General features: G+C 48.0%; 42 non-coding genes across 42 annotated transcripts; all 42 read right to left on the bottom strand.

Annotated features, from left to right (window-relative positions):
* Window positions 1–110: 110 nt before the first annotated feature.
* Window positions 111–185, bottom strand: trnat-ugu (transfer RNA threonine (anticodon UGU)). The gene has a single exon. It is a non-coding gene; the product is annotated as a tRNA-Thr (tRNA).
* Window positions 186–258: 73 nt separating this feature from the next.
* Window positions 259–331, bottom strand: trnak-cuu (transfer RNA lysine (anticodon CUU)). The gene has a single exon. It is a non-coding gene; the product is annotated as a tRNA-Lys (tRNA).
* A 289-nt stretch (window positions 332–620) lies between these two features.
* On the bottom strand, window positions 621–695 carry trnat-ugu (transfer RNA threonine (anticodon UGU)). Its single transcript has one exon. It is a non-coding gene; the product is annotated as a tRNA-Thr (tRNA).
* A 339-nt stretch (window positions 696–1,034) lies between these two features.
* On the bottom strand, window positions 1,035–1,109 carry trnat-ugu (transfer RNA threonine (anticodon UGU)). Its single transcript has one exon. It is a non-coding gene; the product is annotated as a tRNA-Thr (tRNA).
* A 73-nt stretch (window positions 1,110–1,182) lies between these two features.
* Window positions 1,183–1,255, bottom strand: trnak-cuu (transfer RNA lysine (anticodon CUU)). The gene has a single exon. It is a non-coding gene; the product is annotated as a tRNA-Lys (tRNA).
* A 288-nt stretch (window positions 1,256–1,543) lies between these two features.
* trnat-ugu (transfer RNA threonine (anticodon UGU)) lies at window positions 1,544–1,618 on the bottom strand. The gene has a single exon. It is a non-coding gene; the product is annotated as a tRNA-Thr (tRNA).
* Window positions 1,619–1,957: 339 nt separating this feature from the next.
* Window positions 1,958–2,032, bottom strand: trnat-ugu (transfer RNA threonine (anticodon UGU)). Its single transcript has one exon. It is a non-coding gene; the product is annotated as a tRNA-Thr (tRNA).
* Window positions 2,033–2,105: 73 nt separating this feature from the next.
* On the bottom strand, window positions 2,106–2,178 carry trnak-cuu (transfer RNA lysine (anticodon CUU)). The gene has a single exon. It is a non-coding gene; the product is annotated as a tRNA-Lys (tRNA).
* A 288-nt stretch (window positions 2,179–2,466) lies between these two features.
* On the bottom strand, window positions 2,467–2,541 carry trnat-ugu (transfer RNA threonine (anticodon UGU)). Its single transcript has one exon. It is a non-coding gene; the product is annotated as a tRNA-Thr (tRNA).
* A 339-nt stretch (window positions 2,542–2,880) lies between these two features.
* Window positions 2,881–2,955, bottom strand: trnat-ugu (transfer RNA threonine (anticodon UGU)). The gene has a single exon. It is a non-coding gene; the product is annotated as a tRNA-Thr (tRNA).
* A 73-nt stretch (window positions 2,956–3,028) lies between these two features.
* Window positions 3,029–3,101, bottom strand: trnak-cuu (transfer RNA lysine (anticodon CUU)). The gene has a single exon. It is a non-coding gene; the product is annotated as a tRNA-Lys (tRNA).
* A 288-nt stretch (window positions 3,102–3,389) lies between these two features.
* On the bottom strand, window positions 3,390–3,464 carry trnat-ugu (transfer RNA threonine (anticodon UGU)). Its single transcript has one exon. It is a non-coding gene; the product is annotated as a tRNA-Thr (tRNA).
* Window positions 3,465–3,803: 339 nt separating this feature from the next.
* trnat-ugu (transfer RNA threonine (anticodon UGU)) lies at window positions 3,804–3,878 on the bottom strand. The gene has a single exon. It is a non-coding gene; the product is annotated as a tRNA-Thr (tRNA).
* Window positions 3,879–3,951: 73 nt separating this feature from the next.
* Window positions 3,952–4,024, bottom strand: trnak-cuu (transfer RNA lysine (anticodon CUU)). Its single transcript has one exon. It is a non-coding gene; the product is annotated as a tRNA-Lys (tRNA).
* A 289-nt stretch (window positions 4,025–4,313) lies between these two features.
* trnat-ugu (transfer RNA threonine (anticodon UGU)) lies at window positions 4,314–4,388 on the bottom strand. The gene has a single exon. It is a non-coding gene; the product is annotated as a tRNA-Thr (tRNA).
* A 73-nt stretch (window positions 4,389–4,461) lies between these two features.
* Window positions 4,462–4,534, bottom strand: trnak-cuu (transfer RNA lysine (anticodon CUU)). Its single transcript has one exon. It is a non-coding gene; the product is annotated as a tRNA-Lys (tRNA).
* Window positions 4,535–4,823: 289 nt separating this feature from the next.
* Window positions 4,824–4,898, bottom strand: trnat-ugu (transfer RNA threonine (anticodon UGU)). Its single transcript has one exon. It is a non-coding gene; the product is annotated as a tRNA-Thr (tRNA).
* Window positions 4,899–5,237: 339 nt separating this feature from the next.
* trnat-ugu (transfer RNA threonine (anticodon UGU)) lies at window positions 5,238–5,312 on the bottom strand. Its single transcript has one exon. It is a non-coding gene; the product is annotated as a tRNA-Thr (tRNA).
* Window positions 5,313–5,385: 73 nt separating this feature from the next.
* Window positions 5,386–5,458, bottom strand: trnak-cuu (transfer RNA lysine (anticodon CUU)). Its single transcript has one exon. It is a non-coding gene; the product is annotated as a tRNA-Lys (tRNA).
* Window positions 5,459–5,747: 289 nt separating this feature from the next.
* trnat-ugu (transfer RNA threonine (anticodon UGU)) lies at window positions 5,748–5,822 on the bottom strand. The gene has a single exon. It is a non-coding gene; the product is annotated as a tRNA-Thr (tRNA).
* A 339-nt stretch (window positions 5,823–6,161) lies between these two features.
* trnat-ugu (transfer RNA threonine (anticodon UGU)) lies at window positions 6,162–6,236 on the bottom strand. Its single transcript has one exon. It is a non-coding gene; the product is annotated as a tRNA-Thr (tRNA).
* Window positions 6,237–6,309: 73 nt separating this feature from the next.
* trnak-cuu (transfer RNA lysine (anticodon CUU)) lies at window positions 6,310–6,382 on the bottom strand. The gene has a single exon. It is a non-coding gene; the product is annotated as a tRNA-Lys (tRNA).
* Window positions 6,383–6,670: 288 nt separating this feature from the next.
* trnat-ugu (transfer RNA threonine (anticodon UGU)) lies at window positions 6,671–6,745 on the bottom strand. Its single transcript has one exon. It is a non-coding gene; the product is annotated as a tRNA-Thr (tRNA).
* A 339-nt stretch (window positions 6,746–7,084) lies between these two features.
* Window positions 7,085–7,159, bottom strand: trnat-ugu (transfer RNA threonine (anticodon UGU)). The gene has a single exon. It is a non-coding gene; the product is annotated as a tRNA-Thr (tRNA).
* Window positions 7,160–7,232: 73 nt separating this feature from the next.
* On the bottom strand, window positions 7,233–7,305 carry trnak-cuu (transfer RNA lysine (anticodon CUU)). The gene has a single exon. It is a non-coding gene; the product is annotated as a tRNA-Lys (tRNA).
* A 288-nt stretch (window positions 7,306–7,593) lies between these two features.
* trnat-ugu (transfer RNA threonine (anticodon UGU)) lies at window positions 7,594–7,668 on the bottom strand. Its single transcript has one exon. It is a non-coding gene; the product is annotated as a tRNA-Thr (tRNA).
* A 339-nt stretch (window positions 7,669–8,007) lies between these two features.
* Window positions 8,008–8,082, bottom strand: trnat-ugu (transfer RNA threonine (anticodon UGU)). Its single transcript has one exon. It is a non-coding gene; the product is annotated as a tRNA-Thr (tRNA).
* Window positions 8,083–8,155: 73 nt separating this feature from the next.
* On the bottom strand, window positions 8,156–8,228 carry trnak-cuu (transfer RNA lysine (anticodon CUU)). Its single transcript has one exon. It is a non-coding gene; the product is annotated as a tRNA-Lys (tRNA).
* A 288-nt stretch (window positions 8,229–8,516) lies between these two features.
* On the bottom strand, window positions 8,517–8,591 carry trnat-ugu (transfer RNA threonine (anticodon UGU)). Its single transcript has one exon. It is a non-coding gene; the product is annotated as a tRNA-Thr (tRNA).
* Window positions 8,592–8,930: 339 nt separating this feature from the next.
* On the bottom strand, window positions 8,931–9,005 carry trnat-ugu (transfer RNA threonine (anticodon UGU)). The gene has a single exon. It is a non-coding gene; the product is annotated as a tRNA-Thr (tRNA).
* A 73-nt stretch (window positions 9,006–9,078) lies between these two features.
* Window positions 9,079–9,151, bottom strand: trnak-cuu (transfer RNA lysine (anticodon CUU)). The gene has a single exon. It is a non-coding gene; the product is annotated as a tRNA-Lys (tRNA).
* A 289-nt stretch (window positions 9,152–9,440) lies between these two features.
* trnat-ugu (transfer RNA threonine (anticodon UGU)) lies at window positions 9,441–9,515 on the bottom strand. Its single transcript has one exon. It is a non-coding gene; the product is annotated as a tRNA-Thr (tRNA).
* Window positions 9,516–9,854: 339 nt separating this feature from the next.
* On the bottom strand, window positions 9,855–9,929 carry trnat-ugu (transfer RNA threonine (anticodon UGU)). Its single transcript has one exon. It is a non-coding gene; the product is annotated as a tRNA-Thr (tRNA).
* A 73-nt stretch (window positions 9,930–10,002) lies between these two features.
* trnak-cuu (transfer RNA lysine (anticodon CUU)) lies at window positions 10,003–10,075 on the bottom strand. The gene has a single exon. It is a non-coding gene; the product is annotated as a tRNA-Lys (tRNA).
* Window positions 10,076–10,363: 288 nt separating this feature from the next.
* Window positions 10,364–10,438, bottom strand: trnat-ugu (transfer RNA threonine (anticodon UGU)). The gene has a single exon. It is a non-coding gene; the product is annotated as a tRNA-Thr (tRNA).
* A 339-nt stretch (window positions 10,439–10,777) lies between these two features.
* Window positions 10,778–10,852, bottom strand: trnat-ugu (transfer RNA threonine (anticodon UGU)). Its single transcript has one exon. It is a non-coding gene; the product is annotated as a tRNA-Thr (tRNA).
* A 73-nt stretch (window positions 10,853–10,925) lies between these two features.
* On the bottom strand, window positions 10,926–10,998 carry trnak-cuu (transfer RNA lysine (anticodon CUU)). Its single transcript has one exon. It is a non-coding gene; the product is annotated as a tRNA-Lys (tRNA).
* A 288-nt stretch (window positions 10,999–11,286) lies between these two features.
* trnat-ugu (transfer RNA threonine (anticodon UGU)) lies at window positions 11,287–11,361 on the bottom strand. Its single transcript has one exon. It is a non-coding gene; the product is annotated as a tRNA-Thr (tRNA).
* Window positions 11,362–11,700: 339 nt separating this feature from the next.
* trnat-ugu (transfer RNA threonine (anticodon UGU)) lies at window positions 11,701–11,775 on the bottom strand. The gene has a single exon. It is a non-coding gene; the product is annotated as a tRNA-Thr (tRNA).
* A 73-nt stretch (window positions 11,776–11,848) lies between these two features.
* On the bottom strand, window positions 11,849–11,921 carry trnak-cuu (transfer RNA lysine (anticodon CUU)). Its single transcript has one exon. It is a non-coding gene; the product is annotated as a tRNA-Lys (tRNA).
* Window positions 11,922–12,209: 288 nt separating this feature from the next.
* On the bottom strand, window positions 12,210–12,284 carry trnat-ugu (transfer RNA threonine (anticodon UGU)). The gene has a single exon. It is a non-coding gene; the product is annotated as a tRNA-Thr (tRNA).
* A 73-nt stretch (window positions 12,285–12,357) lies between these two features.
* Window positions 12,358–12,430, bottom strand: trnak-cuu (transfer RNA lysine (anticodon CUU)). Its single transcript has one exon. It is a non-coding gene; the product is annotated as a tRNA-Lys (tRNA).
* Between the last annotated feature and the right edge of the window lie 194 nt (window positions 12,431–12,624).

Below are 12,624 nucleotides of genomic sequence, written 5' to 3'. Positions count from 1 at the left end.
ATGTTGCTTCCAGAGGCATTCTCGTCTGGGACCTTTGTGACGCTATACGTTTAAATCCACAACATTGGTGAAAGTTAAAAATGGGCCAGTTTTATAAAACAAACACAGGGAGGTGCTGCTGGGAGTTGAACCCAGGATCTCCTGTTTACAAGACAGGCGCTTTCAACCAGCTAAGCCACAGCACCTCTGGATCTGCAATAGTTGATTCAACTACTTGAAGCCTCTCAGAGTGACGGATAGGCCTCCATAATGTAAACACGCCCAACGTGGGGCTCGAACCCACGACCCTGAGATTAAGAGTCTCATGCTCTACCGACTGAGCTAGCCGGGCTTACTGCTACGCAACCAGAGGCATTCTCGTCGGGGACCTTTGTGACCGTCATCGTTTCAAACGCTTGGCCTGTGTCCAGAAGGCTGACATTTTGTCCAGATACAGTTTCAAATTCGCTGGGTGTATAGTCTACAAACAAAGAGTTGCATGCTCCAAAGCCTAAGCTATCCAGGCTTAGCATGTTGCTTCCAGAGGCATTCTCGTCTGGGACCTTTGTGACGCTATACGTTTGAATCCACAACATTGGTGAAAGTTAAAAATGGGCAAGTTTTATAAAACAAACACAGGGAGGTGCTGCTGGGAGTTGAACCCAGGACCACCTGTTTACATGACAGGCGCTTTCAACCAGCTAAGCCACTGCACCTCTGGATCTGCAATAGTTGATTCAACTACTTGAAGCCTCTCAGAGTGGGCTTACTGCTACGCAATCAGAGGCATTCTCGTCGGTGACCTTTGTGACCGTCATCGTTTCAAACGCTTGGCCTGTGTCCAGAAGGCTGACATTTTGTCCAGATACAGTTTCAAATTCGCTGGGTGTATAGTCTACAAACAAAGAGTTGCATGCTCCAAAGCCTGAGCTATCCAGGCTTAGCATGTTGCTTCCAGAGGCATTCTCGTCTGGGACCTTTGTGACGCTATACGTTTGAATCCACAACATTGGTGAAAGTTAAAAATGGGCCAGTTTTATAAAACAAACACAGGGAGGTGCTGCTGGGAGTTGAACCCAGGATCTCCTGTTTACAAGACAGGCGCTTTCAACCAGCTAAGCCACAGCACCTCTGGATCTGCAATAGTTGATTCAACTACTTGAAGCCTCTCAGAGTGACGGATAGGCCTCCATAATGTAAACACGCCCAACGTGGGGCTCGAACCCACGACCCTGAGATTAAGAGTCTCATGCTCTACCGACTGAGCTAGCCGGGCTTACTGCTACGCAACCAGAGGCATTCTCGTCGGGGACCTTTGTGACCGTCATCGTTTCAAACGCTTGGCCTGTGTCCAGAAGGCTGACATTTTGTCCAGATACAGTTTCAAATTCGCTGGGTGTATAGTCTACAAACAAAGAGTTGCATGCTCCAAAGCCTAAGCTATCCAGGCTTAGCATGTTGCTTCCAGAGGCATTCTCGTCTGGGACCTTTGTGACGCTATACGTTTGAATCCACAACATTGGTGAAAGTTAAAAATGGGCCAGTTTTATAAACAAACACAGGGAGGTGCTGCTGGGAGTTGAACCCAGGATCTCCTGTTTACAAGACAGGTGCTTTCAACCAGCTAAGCCACAGCACCTCTGGATCTACAATAGTTGATTCAACTACTTGAAGCCTCTCAGAGTGGGCTTACTGCTACGCAATCAGAGGCATTCTCGTCGGTGACCTTTGTGACCGTCATCGTTTCAAACGCTTGGCCTGTGTCCAGAAGGCTGACATTTTGTCCAGATACAATTTCAAATTCGCTGGGTGTATAGTCTACAAACAAAGAGTTGCATGCTCCAAAGCCTGAGCTATCCAGGCTTAGCATGTTGCTTCCAGAGGCATTCTCGTCTGGGACCTTTGTGACGCTATACGTTTAAATCCACAACATTGGTGAAAGTTAAAAATGGGCCAGTTTTATAAAACAAACACAGGGAGGTGCTGCTGGGAGTTGAACCCAGGATCTCCTGTTTACAAGACAGGCGCTTTCAACCAGCTAAGCCACAGCACCTCTGGATCTGCAATAGTTGATTCAACTACTTGAAGCCTCTCAGAGTGACGGATAGGCCTCCATAATGTAAACACGCCCAACGTGGGGCTCGAACCCACGACCCTGAGATTAAGAGTCTCATGCTCTACCGACTGAGCTAGCCGGGCTTACTGCTACGCAACCAGAGGCATTCTCGTCGGGGACCTTTGTGACCGTCATCGTTTCAAACGCTTGGCCTGTGTCCAGAAGGCTGACATTTTGTCCAGATACAGTTTCAAATTCGCTGGGTGTATAGTCTACAAACAAAGAGTTGCATGCTCCAAAGCCTAAGCTATCCAGGCTTAGCATGTTGCTTCCAGAGGCATTCTCGTCTGGGACCTTTGTGACGCTATACGTTTGAATCCACAACATTGGTGAAAGTTAAAAATGGGCCAGTTTTATAAACAAACACAGGGAGGTGCTGCTGGGAGTTGAACCCAGGATCTCCTGTTTACAAGACAGGTGCTTTCAACCAGCTAAGCCACAGCACCTCTGGATCTACAATAGTTGATTCAACTACTTGAAGCCTCTCAGAGTGGGCTTACTGCTACGCAATCAGAGGCATTCTCGTCGGTGACCTTTGTGACCGTCATCGTTTCAAACGCTTGGCCTGTGTCCAGAAGGCTGACATTTTGTCCAGATACAATTTCAAATTCGCTGGGTGTATAGTCTACAAACAAAGAGTTGCATGCTCCAAAGCCTGAGCTATCCAGGCTTAGCATGTTGCTTCCAGAGGCATTCTCGTCTGGGACCTTTGTGACGCTATACGTTTAAATCCACAACATTGGTGAAAGTTAAAAATGGGCCAGTTTTATAAAACAAACACAGGGAGGTGCTGCTGGGAGTTGAACCCAGGATCTCCTGTTTACAAGACAGGCGCTTTCAACCAGCTAAGCCACAGCACCTCTGGATCTGCAATAGTTGATTCAACTACTTGAAGCCTCTCAGAGTGACGGATAGGCCTCCATAATGTAAACACGCCCAACGTGGGGCTCGAACCCACGACCCTGAGATTAAGAGTCTCATGCTCTACCGACTGAGCTAGCCGGGCTTACTGCTACGCAACCAGAGGCATTCTCGTCGGGGACCTTTGTGACCGTCATCGTTTCAAACGCTTGGCCTGTGTCCAGAAGGCTGACATTTTGTCCAGATACAGTTTCAAATTCGCTGGGTGTATAGTCTACAAACAAAGAGTTGCATGCTCCAAAGCCTAAGCTATCCAGGCTTAGCATGTTGCTTCCAGAGGCATTCTCGTCTGGGACCTTTGTGACGCTATACGTTTGAATCCACAACATTGGTGAAAGTTAAAAATGGGCCAGTTTTATAAACAAACACAGGGAGGTGCTGCTGGGAGTTGAACCCAGGATCTCCTGTTTACAAGACAGGTGCTTTCAACCAGCTAAGCCACAGCACCTCTGGATCTACAATAGTTGATTCAACTACTTGAAGCCTCTCAGAGTGGGCTTACTGCTACGCAATCAGAGGCATTCTCGTCGGTGACCTTTGTGACCGTCATCGTTTCAAACGCTTGGCCTGTGTCCAGAAGGCTGACATTTTGTCCAGATACAGTTTCAAATTCGCTGGGTGTATAGTCTACAAACAAAGAGTTGCATGCTCCAAAGCCTGAGCTATCCAGGCTTAGCATGTTGCTTCCAGAGGCATTCTCGTCTGGGACCTTTGTGACGCTATACGTTTGAATCCACAACATTGGTGAAAGTTAAAAATGGGCCAGTTTTATAAAACAAACACAGGGAGGTGCTGCTGGGAGTTGAACCCAGGATCTCCTGTTTACAAGACAGGCGCTTTCAACCAGCTAAGCCACAGCACCTCTGGATCTGCAATAGTTGATTCAACTACTTGAAGCCTCTCAGAGTGACGGATAGGCCTCCATAATGTAAACACGCCCAACGTGGGGCTCGAACCCACGACCCTGAGATTAAGAGTCTCATGCTCTACCGACTGAGCTAGCCGGGCTTACTGCTACGCAACCAGAGGCATTCTCGTCGGGGACCTTTGTGACCGTCATCGTTTCAAACGCTTGGCCTGTGTCCAGAAGGCTGACATTTTGTCCAGATACAGTTTCAAATTCGCTGGGTGTATAGTCTACAAACAAAGAGTTGCATGCTCCAAAGCCTGAGCTATCCAGGCTTAGCATGTTGCTTCCAGAGGCATTCTCGTCTGGGACCTTTGTGACGCTATACGTTTGAATCCACAACATTGGTGAAAGTTAAAAATGGGCCAGTTTTATAAAACAAACACAGGGAGGTGCTGCTGGGAGTTGAACCCAGGATCTCCTGTTTACAAGACAGGCGCTTTCAACCAGCTAAGCCACAGCACCTCTGGATCTGCAATAGTTGATTCAACTACTTGAAGCCTCTCAGAGTGACGGATAGGCCTCCATAATGTAAACACGCCCAACGTGGGGCTCGAACCCACGACCCTGAGATTAAGAGTCTCATGCTCTACCGACTGAGCTAGCCGGGCTTACTGCTACGCAACCAGAGGCATTCTCGTCGGGGACCTTTGTGACCGTCATCGTTTCAAACGCTTGGCCTGTGTCCAGAAGGCTGACATTTTGTCCAGATACAGTTTCAAATTCGCTGGGTGTATAGTCTACAAACAAAGAGTTGCATGCTCCAAAGCCTAAGCTATCCAGGCTTAGCATGTTGCTTCCAGAGGCATTCTCGTCTGGGACCTTTGTGACGCTATACGTTTGAATCCACAACATTGGTGAAAGTTAAAAATGGGCAAGTTTTATAAAACAAACACAGGGAGGTGCTGCTGGGAGTTGAACCCAGGACCACCTGTTTACATGACAGGCGCTTTCAACCAGCTAAGCCACAGCACCTCTGGATCTGCAATAGTTGATTCAACTACTTGAAGCCTCTCAGAGTGGGCTTACTGCTACGCAATCAGAGGCATTCTCGTCGGTGACCTTTGTGACCGTCATCGTTTCAAACGCTTGGCCTGTGTCCAGAAGGCTGACATTTTGTCCAGATACAGTTTCAAATTCGCTGGGTGTATAGTCTACAAACAAAGAGTTGCATGCTCCAAAGCCTGAGCTATCCAGGCTTAGCATGTTGCTTCCAGAGGCATTCTCGTCTGGGACCTTTGTGACGCTATACGTTTGAATCCACAACATTGGTGAAAGTTAAAAATGGGCCAGTTTTATAAAACAAACACAGGGAGGTGCTGCTGGGAGTTGAACCCAGGATCTCCTGTTTACAAGACAGGCGCTTTCAACCAGCTAAGCCACAGCACCTCTGGATCTGCAATAGTTGATTCAACTACTTGAAGCCTCTCAGAGTGACGGATAGGCCTCCATAATGTAAACACGCCCAACGTGGGGCTCGAACCCACGACCCTGAGATTAAGAGTCTCATGCTCTACCGACTGAGCTAGCCGGGCTTACTGCTACGCAACCAGAGGCATTCTCGTCGGGGACCTTTGTGACCGTCATCGTTTCAAACGCTTGGCCTGTGTCCAGAAGGCTGACATTTTGTCCAGATACAGTTTCAAATTCGCTGGGTGTATAGTCTACAAACAAAGAGTTGCATGCTCCAAAGCCTAAGCTATCCAGGCTTAGCATGTTGCTTCCAGAGGCATTCTCGTCTGGGACCTTTGTGACGCTATACGTTTGAATCCACAACATTGGTGAAAGTTAAAAATGGGCAAGTTTTATAAAACAAACACAGGGAGGTGCTGCTGGGAGTTGAACCCAGGACCACCTGTTTACATGACAGGCGCTTTCAACCAGCTAAGCCACAGCACCTCTGGATCTGCAATAGTTGATTCAACTACTTGAAGCCTCTCAGAGTGGGCTTACTGCTACGCAATCAGAGGCATTCTCGTCGGTGACCTTTGTGACCGTCATCGTTTCAAACGCTTGGCCTGTGTCCAGAAGGCTGACATTTTGTCCAGATACAGTTTCAAATTCGCTGGGTGTATAGTCTACAAACAAAGAGTTGCATGCTCCAAAGCCTGAGCTATCCAGGCTTAGCATGTTGCTTCCAGAGGCATTCTCGTCTGGGACCTTTGTGACGCTATACGTTTGAATCCACAACATTGGTGAAAGTTAAAAATGGGCCAGTTTTATAAAACAAACACAGGGAGGTGCTGCTGGGAGTTGAACCCAGGATCTCCTGTTTACAAGACAGGCGCTTTCAACCAGCTAAGCCACAGCACCTCTGGATCTGCAATAGTTGATTCAACTACTTGAAGCCTCTCAGAGTGACGGATAGGCCTCCATAATGTAAACACGCCCAACGTGGGGCTCGAACCCACGACCCTGAGATTAAGAGTCTCATGCTCTACCGACTGAGCTAGCCGGGCTTACTGCTACGCAACCAGAGGCATTCTCGTCGGGGACCTTTGTGACCGTCATCGTTTCAAACGCTTGGCCTGTGTCCAGAAGGCTGACATTTTGTCCAGATACAGTTTCAAATTCGCTGGGTGTATAGTCTACAAACAAAGAGTTGCATGCTCCAAAGCCTAAGCTATCCAGGCTTAGCATGTTGCTTCCAGAGGCATTCTCGTCTGGGACCTTTGTGACGCTATACGTTTGAATCCACAACATTGGTGAAAGTTAAAAATGGGCCAGTTTTATAAACAAACACAGGGAGGTGCTGCTGGGAGTTGAACCCAGGATCTCCTGTTTACAAGACAGGTGCTTTCAACCAGCTAAGCCACAGCACCTCTGGATCTACAATAGTTGATTCAACTACTTGAAGCCTCTCAGAGTGGGCTTACTGCTACGCAATCAGAGGCATTCTCGTCGGTGACCTTTGTGACCGTCATCGTTTCAAACGCTTGGCCTGTGTCCAGAAGGCTGACATTTTGTCCAGATACAATTTCAAATTCGCTGGGTGTATAGTCTACAAACAAAGAGTTGCATGCTCCAAAGCCTGAGCTATCCAGGCTTAGCATGTTGCTTCCAGAGGCATTCTCGTCTGGGACCTTTGTGACGCTATACGTTTAAATCCACAACATTGGTGAAAGTTAAAAATGGGCCAGTTTTATAAAACAAACACAGGGAGGTGCTGCTGGGAGTTGAACCCAGGATCTCCTGTTTACAAGACAGGCGCTTTCAACCAGCTAAGCCACAGCACCTCTGGATCTGCAATAGTTGATTCAACTACTTGAAGCCTCTCAGAGTGACGGATAGGCCTCCATAATGTAAACACGCCCAACGTGGGGCTCGAACCCACGACCCTGAGATTAAGAGTCTCATGCTCTACCGACTGAGCTAGCCGGGCTTACTGCTACGCAACCAGAGGCATTCTCGTCGGGGACCTTTGTGACCGTCATCGTTTCAAACGCTTGGCCTGTGTCCAGAAGGCTGACATTTTGTCCAGATACAGTTTCAAATTCGCTGGGTGTATAGTCTACAAACAAAGAGTTGCATGCTCCAAAGCCTAAGCTATCCAGGCTTAGCATGTTGCTTCCAGAGGCATTCTCGTCTGGGACCTTTGTGACGCTATACGTTTGAATCCACAACATTGGTGAAAGTTAAAAATGGGCCAGTTTTATAAACAAACACAGGGAGGTGCTGCTGGGAGTTGAACCCAGGATCTCCTGTTTACAAGACAGGTGCTTTCAACCAGCTAAGCCACAGCACCTCTGGATCTACAATAGTTGATTCAACTACTTGAAGCCTCTCAGAGTGGGCTTACTGCTACGCAATCAGAGGCATTCTCGTCGGTGACCTTTGTGACCGTCATCGTTTCAAACGCTTGGCCTGTGTCCAGAAGGCTGACATTTTGTCCAGATACAATTTCAAATTCGCTGGGTGTATAGTCTACAAACAAAGAGTTGCATGCTCCAAAGCCTGAGCTATCCAGGCTTAGCATGTTGCTTCCAGAGGCATTCTCGTCTGGGACCTTTGTGACGCTATACGTTTAAATCCACAACATTGGTGAAAGTTAAAAATGGGCCAGTTTTATAAAACAAACACAGGGAGGTGCTGCTGGGAGTTGAACCCAGGATCTCCTGTTTACAAGACAGGCGCTTTCAACCAGCTAAGCCACAGCACCTCTGGATCTGCAATAGTTGATTCAACTACTTGAAGCCTCTCAGAGTGACGGATAGGCCTCCATAATGTAAACACGCCCAACGTGGGGCTCGAACCCACGACCCTGAGATTAAGAGTCTCATGCTCTACCGACTGAGCTAGCCGGGCTTACTGCTACGCAACCAGAGGCATTCTCGTCGGGGACCTTTGTGACCGTCATCGTTTCAAACGCTTGGCCTGTGTCCAGAAGGCTGACATTTTGTCCAGATACAGTTTCAAATTCGCTGGGTGTATAGTCTACAAACAAAGAGTTGCATGCTCCAAAGCCTAAGCTATCCAGGCTTAGCATGTTGCTTCCAGAGGCATTCTCGTCTGGGACCTTTGTGACGCTATACGTTTGAATCCACAACATTGGTGAAAGTTAAAAATGGGCCAGTTTTATAAACAAACACAGGGAGGTGCTGCTGGGAGTTGAACCCAGGATCTCCTGTTTACAAGACAGGTGCTTTCAACCAGCTAAGCCACAGCACCTCTGGATCTACAATAGTTGATTCAACTACTTGAAGCCTCTCAGAGTGGGCTTACTGCTACGCAATCAGAGGCATTCTCGTCGGTGACCTTTGTGACCGTCATCGTTTCAAACGCTTGGCCTGTGTCCAGAAGGCTGACATTTTGTCCAGATACAGTTTCAAATTCGCTGGGTGTATAGTCTACAAACAAAGAGTTGCATGCTCCAAAGCCTGAGCTATCCAGGCTTAGCATGTTGCTTCCAGAGGCATTCTCGTCTGGGACCTTTGTGACGCTATACGTTTGAATCCACAACATTGGTGAAAGTTAAAAATGGGCCAGTTTTATAAAACAAACACAGGGAGGTGCTGCTGGGAGTTGAACCCAGGATCTCCTGTTTACAAGACAGGCGCTTTCAACCAGCTAAGCCACAGCACCTCTGGATCTGCAATAGTTGATTCAACTACTTGAAGCCTCTCAGAGTGACGGATAGGCCTCCATAATGTAAACACGCCCAACGTGGGGCTCGAACCCACGACCCTGAGATTAAGAGTCTCATGCTCTACCGACTGAGCTAGCCGGGCTTACTGCTACGCAACCAGAGGCATTCTCGTCGGGGACCTTTGTGACCGTCATCGTTTCAAACGCTTGGCCTGTGTCCAGAAGGCTGACATTTTGTCCAGATACAGTTTCAAATTCGCTGGGTGTATAGTCTACAAACAAAGAGTTGCATGCTCCAAAGCCTAAGCTATCCAGGCTTAGCATGTTGCTTCCAGAGGCATTCTCGTCTGGGACCTTTGTGACGCTATACGTTTGAATCCACAACATTGGTGAAAGTTAAAAATGGGCAAGTTTTATAAAACAAACACAGGGAGGTGCTGCTGGGAGTTGAACCCAGGACCACCTGTTTACATGACAGGCGCTTTCAACCAGCTAAGCCACAGCACCTCTGGATCTGCAATAGTTGATTCAACTACTTGAAGCCTCTCAGAGTGGGCTTACTGCTACGCAATCAGAGGCATTCTCGTCGGTGACCTTTGTGACCGTCATCGTTTCAAACGCTTGGCCTGTGTCCAGAAGGCTGACATTTTGTCCAGATACAGTTTCAAATTCGCTGGGTGTATAGTCTACAAACAAAGAGTTGCATGCTCCAAAGCCTGAGCTATCCAGGCTTAGCATGTTGCTTCCAGAGGCATTCTCGTCTGGGACCTTTGTGACGCTATACGTTTGAATCCACAACATTGGTGAAAGTTAAAAATGGGCCAGTTTTATAAAACAAACACAGGGAGGTGCTGCTGGGAGTTGAACCCAGGATCTCCTGTTTACAAGACAGGCGCTTTCAACCAGCTAAGCCACAGCACCTCTGGATCTGCAATAGTTGATTCAACTACTTGAAGCCTCTCAGAGTGACGGATAGGCCTCCATAATGTAAACACGCCCAACGTGGGGCTCGAACCCACGACCCTGAGATTAAGAGTCTCATGCTCTACCGACTGAGCTAGCCGGGCTTACTGCTACGCAACCAGAGGCATTCTCGTCGGGGACCTTTGTGACCGTCATCGTTTCAAACGCTTGGCCTGTGTCCAGAAGGCTGACATTTTGTCCAGATACAGTTTCAAATTCGCTGGGTGTATAGTCTACAAACAAAGAGTTGCATGCTCCAAAGCCTAAGCTATCCAGGCTTAGCATGTTGCTTCCAGAGGCATTCTCGTCTGGGACCTTTGTGACGCTATACGTTTGAATCCACAACATTGGTGAAAGTTAAAAATGGGCCAGTTTTATAAACAAACACAGGGAGGTGCTGCTGGGAGTTGAACCCAGGATCTCCTGTTTACAAGACAGGTGCTTTCAACCAGCTAAGCCACAGCACCTCTGGATCTACAATAGTTGATTCAACTACTTGAAGCCTCTCAGAGTGGGCTTACTGCTACGCAATCAGAGGCATTCTCGTCGGTGACCTTTGTGACCGTCATCGTTTCAAACGCTTGGCCTGTGTCCAGAAGGCTGACATTTTGTCCAGATACAATTTCAAATTCGCTGGGTGTATAGTCTACAAACAAAGAGTTGCATGCTCCAAAGCCTGAGCTATCCAGGCTTAGCATGTTGCTTCCAGAGGCATTCTCGTCTGGGACCTTTGTGACGCTATACGTTTAAATCCACAACATTGGTGAAAGTTAAAAATGGGCCAGTTTTATAAAACAAACACAGGGAGGTGCTGCTGGGAGTTGAACCCAGGATCTCCTGTTTACAAAACAGGCGCTTTCAACCAGCTAAGCCACAGCACCTCTGGATCTGCAATAGTTGATTCAACTACTTGAAGCCTCTCAGAGTGACGGATAGGCCTCCATAATGTAAACACGCCCAACGTGGGGCTCGAACCCACGACCCTGAGATTAAGAGTCTCATGCTCTACCGACTGAGCTAGCCGGGCTTACTGCTACGCAACCAGAGGCATTCTCGTCGGGGACCTTTGTGACCGTCATCGTTTCAAACGCTTGGCCTGTGTCCAGAAGGCTGACATTTTGTCCAGATACAGTTTCAAATTCGCTGGGTGTATAGTCTACAAACAAAGAGTTGCATGCTCCAAAGCCTAAGCTATCCAGGCTTAGCATGTTGCTTCCAGAGGCATTCTCGTCTGGGACCTTTGTGACGCTATACGTTTGAATCCACAACATTGGTGAAAGTTAAAAATGGGCCAGTTTTATAAACAAACACAGGGAGGTGCTGCTGGGAGTTGAACCCAGGATCTCCTGTTTACAAGACAGGTGCTTTCAACCAGCTAAGCCACAGCACCTCTGGATCTACAATAGTTGATTCAACTACTTGAAGCCTCTCAGAGTGGGCTTACTGCTACGCAATCAGAGGCATTCTCGTCGGTGACCTTTGTGACCGTCATCGTTTCAAACGCTTGGCCTGTGTCCAGAAGGCTGACATTTTGTCCAGATACAATTTCAAATTCGCTGGGTGTATAGTCTACAAACAAAGAGTTGCATGCTCCAAAGCCTGAGCTATCCAGGCTTAGCATGTTGCTTCCAGAGGCATTCTCGTCTGGGACCTTTGTGACGCTATACGTTTAAATCCACAACATTGGTGAAAGTTAAAAATGGGCGAGTTTTATAAAACAAACACAGGGAGGTGCTGCTGGGAGTTGAACCCAGGATCTCCTGTTTACAAGACAGGTGCTTTCAACCAGCTAAGCCACAGCACCTCTGGATCTGCAATAGTTGATTCAAGTACTTGAAGCCTCTCAGAGTGACGGATAGGCCTCCATAATGTAAACACGCCCAACGTGGGGCTCGAACCCACGACCCTGAGATTAAGAGTCTCATGCTCTACCGACTGAGCTAGCCGGGCTTACTGCTACGCAACCAGAGGCATTCTCGTCGGGGACCTTTGTGACCGTCATCGTTTCAAACGCTTGGCCTGTGTCCAGAAGGCTGACATTTTGTCCAGATACAGTTTCAAATTCGCTGGGTGTATAGTCTACAAACAAAGAGTTGCATGCTCCAAAGCCTAAGCTATCCAGGCTTAGCATGTTGCTTCCAGAGGCATTCTCGTCTGGGACCTTTGTGACGCTATACGTTTGAATCCACAACATTGGTGAAAGTTAAAAATGGGCCAGTTTTATAAACAAACACAGGGAGGTGCTGCTGGGATTTGAACCCAGGATCTCCTGTTTACAAGACAGGCGCTTTCAACCAGCTAAGCCACAGCACCTCTGTATCTGCAATAGTTGATTCAACTACTTGAAGCCTCTCAGAGTGACGGATAGGCCTCCATAATGTAAACACGCCCAACGTGGGGCTCGAACCCACGACCCTGAGATTAAGAGTCTCATGCTCTACCGACTGAGCTAGCCGGGCTTCCTGCTACGCAACCAGAGGCATTCTCGTCGGGGACCTTTGTGACCGTCATCGTTTCAAACGCTTGGCCTGTGTCCAGAAGGCTGACATTTTGTCCAGATACAGTTTCAAATTCGCTGGGTGTATAGTCTACAAACAAAGAGTGGCATGCTCCAACGCCTGAGCTATCCAGGCTTAGCATGTTGCTTCCAGAG

Source organism: Osmerus eperlanus, chromosome 4 (genome assembly GCF_963692335.1).
Source record: "Osmerus eperlanus chromosome 4, fOsmEpe2.1, whole genome shotgun sequence".
In the NCBI taxonomy this organism is placed as follows: Eukaryota; Metazoa; Chordata; class Actinopteri; order Osmeriformes; family Osmeridae; genus Osmerus; species Osmerus eperlanus.
The sequence above is the reverse complement of the archived record's forward strand: the minus strand, read 5'-3'. Positions and strand labels throughout refer to the sequence as shown.